Here is a 3,662-nt window from a genome sequence, read left to right as displayed (position 1 = left end):
AACCTTCTATAACTTTCCTTTGTATTCAGGTTTTATCCCAAGCCATTTTCTTCCAAACAACCATCTTATTTAGGACAAAATTACCTTCTCTTACCCTCAACAAAAATGTATTCCCATTCTTTAAATCTTTTTTTACATATTATCTACTTTCCTACATACAGAGTTGTTTCCCTCATTTCCATCAGTCTTAGTTACATTTAGCAGAATTTTGTACTCTTAGAAACACCTTAATTAGTTATTAACCAATTGTGAATTATTACAACAGAATTCTTCAGATGGTAAATTTATGAATTACTTAAGTGCAAAACATGTTTACCAACAGATTTCAAAAGCACAAACCTAGTTTCAGTAATTAATGACTTAGCAGTTTATCCTGTTTGGTTAAGATCTAGATGTCCATAATTTAAAACCATTTGTCATCCAACCAAAACTTTAAGCTTTCAGGTTACCAAAGACTTTGAAAGCTACTTCAGCAATTACCCATTAAATTTTGAGACAGACAATTAACCATCAGTTCAGTCAGTTCAGTCAGTTCAGTCAGTTCAGTCATCTCTTTGCTAATAGATTTCAACAGATTTTAACAGAAATAATGAGAGCTTATTTGATCTTAAGTAAACTCTGAAGTTTTACATTTACTGCTGATAACTTAAAAGACATACCTTAATTAAACCAACAAACCAACAACCAACAACAACCAACAACAACCAACAACCAACAAATATTTACCCGAGACATGGGTGGGAGGATTTGGAGTGGGGGGTGTTATGTCCAGGGACTGACTGTTCTTCTTGCTCCTTGCCAGTGAAGAGAGAAGGAGGCTAATCATGCAGGCCGCACGCACGTTGGTGCAGAAACATGAGAAGTGGGAGACAGAAGAAACAAAGTGCCACCAGAAGGCAGAGAAAGGATTCCCAGTTTTAGAGCTTATTAACTTTAACAGAGGAGCAGACATCATGCTTTCCCACCAGTAAGGGACAAGGGGCTAGGCAGTCCACATCGGGCCAGAGAGGGCAAGGAACTTACCCAAAACAAAGGAAGTTTCAGCAGCTGCTTGGGAATATTCCATAAAGTCTCTGTATCGAGTTAGACCAACCCCAGTTGGCTCCAGTTATAGCCAGCCATTAACACAAGAAATGAGTAAGGGAGAAGCCCCAGATCTATGAGAAGGAATGGAGAGATGAAAATTAGAGTCCCCTTACTCTGCTTGCCCCATTCCTTCAAACACAACAAGCAACACAACAAACAACACAACAAGCAACAAGAAGACAAGACAAAGACAACCACAGGCCCAGCGGCCCCTCTTCAACCAGATGTTAAACCCAAAGATGTGCAAGATATAATCCCAGCTTAAAAACGTAACCTGCCGCTGTAGTGAATTTTCTTGGTTCCCTATGTGCATCCATAAACCCAACGGTTGTGGTCCCCTTGACACGCTCGTTGGTGGGGATTTACCTGGTCCCCTAGATGCACCCAATGTTGGGGATTTTCTCAGCCCCTGGATTGCCTGGGAGAGCCCGTACCCCCTGGCAATCCCCCCCTGAGGAATGAGGCATCCCCGCATCCACTCCAGCCCTGGGAGCTATGCTGCATCCAGCTTCTCCCCGGTGGGCTTTATTACCCTGGAGCTCCGCAAACAAACAGACAAGACAGACAGACAGATAGGATCTCAAGGGGTCTTGAGATCTTACCTCTAGAGGCTCTCTGATGCTGGCTCAGTTCTCACCATTTCATCCCAGACGAGCCCCCACTGAAAGGGTCCATAGACAAAAGGATGAGACTAATACAAAGCAAAGGTCGAGCAAAGCTCTACCAAGCATCGAGAATCAAACTGACCAGCCAGGGCCGTCTCTTGCAAAGAGGCGACCCCTCCCAGTCTCACAGACTAACTTTTATAGAGTAAAGGCCATGTGGTTGAGCCTGGCCACACACAGGTGGCCAACTGAATTATATTCTACCCCATTATAGTCATCTAATTCAGCCTATGACCTTGGCTAGAATTTGTCTGGAGCCCAAAAGGCAGGCTCACACTCCTTGGCGGGTAATACATGTGCTTTCCCTTGATTGGACATCTCCAGCTGGAGATGGTTCATCCTTGGCAGGTAGGATGGTAATACGTGAACTTTCACTGATTTGACGTTTCCACCTGGCCATACAAGTCCTTGTATGTGGGCTCCGTTATCAGGGGCTTGTCAGTCATATTTCAGCAGTTCTGTTTCTAAGCACTTTTCTCTTGGGGGGAAGGGGCAGTTCCAATCTAAGTTTACTGCATAAACAACAAAATGGCTAGCTCTGGCTCAGTAGGCCCTTACAAAACGTTCATAGATCAAAAATTAGATGAATGTGTCTCTGATTTTAAAGCAGCCATGATATATATAGATGATCTTCAGAATATAAAGCTTAGATTTCATATTTTATTTGATTAGAATGTTTCTTCTTTCTGTGTTACTCCCCATGCCTATAATGAATCAGAAGTATCTTGCAGCAAAATTCGCCGACATATTACTAACCATTATGGTGATAATCTAACCTTAGATATTAAACAACTTCAAGATACGATTCTAAGTATTACTCACTCGTCATTACAATCCGTTCCAGGGGTGAGTTTTACTCAAAGAATTAATGATATTCTGTCTGATTTAAACCCTTCTACTTGGATCACACAAACTGGTCTTGGTGTTATAAGTGGATTGATTATTCTTCTTATTGCTGTAATCTTTTTATTCTTCATCTTCAGAAGCGAAAATCCCTCCAACGACTGAAAAATGAAGAAGCTGCAAAACCAACTTTTCTACTACTTCACAAACAAAAGAGGGGAGATGCTGCTGCCCCTCGGAAAAATTTGTTACTTAAACTGTAACCCCTGGAGGATTTTACTAGTTACCAAACACATTTAGATATGGCCTTAAGAAATACATATACTGGCAACAGATCTTTGGGGAGAAGGACGATATACGACCGTGAACCTGGGCAGCTGGGAATGCCCGGCTCGCTCAGGGCGGAATGCTGCCCCTTCACAGAAGCTGGGCAGCCAGGAATGCCTGGCCCACCCAGGGCAGAATGCCGCCTGCTTCAGGGAAGAGGAGATCCCGAAAACCCAACCCAGTCAACTCAGGGTGGAATGAAAACCTCCTGCTTCCCTTATCCGTTATTGCTCCTTTCTCTTCCCAAAAGCGCCCATTGTTAGTTAGAAGAGTCCTTTGAATGTGCTTGTTTAACTATAAACTTTATCCTCCTTGCTTGTCTACAAGAGGGGATTAACATTTGACCTTCATGGATCTTTCTGTAGGCTATTGTTTCTATCCAATAAAAGTGAGATAGGAGTTGCTGGGGGCAGCAGTCCTTTTCAACTGTTGTCCCCTGCTCCCAGTCTTTTGCAGCTGACTTGTTTGTGCCTAATTCTTCTCTCCTCCCTGACTGGAAGCAGCACCTGACTTGTTAATGTTGTCCATTCTAACTGGTGTAAGGTGATATCTCAATGTGGTTTTAATTTGAATCTCCCTGATGGCTAGTGATGATGAACATGTTTTCATGTGTCAGATAGGATTTGTCTGTCTTCATTGGAGAAGTGTCTGTTCATATCTTCTTCCCCCTTTTTTTTTATCTCTATAAGCAACTCTTTTAATTTTTTATTTTTTATAAACATATATTTTTATCCCCAGGGG

This window comes from Mustela putorius, unplaced genomic scaffold, assembly GCF_011764305.1.
Source record: "Mustela putorius furo isolate JIRA1106 unplaced genomic scaffold, ASM1176430v1.1 tig00003914_pilon_pilon_pilon, whole genome shotgun sequence".
Lineage (NCBI taxonomy): Eukaryota > Metazoa > Chordata > Mammalia > Carnivora > Mustelidae > Mustela > Mustela putorius.
This window is presented reverse-complemented; position numbering follows the sequence as displayed.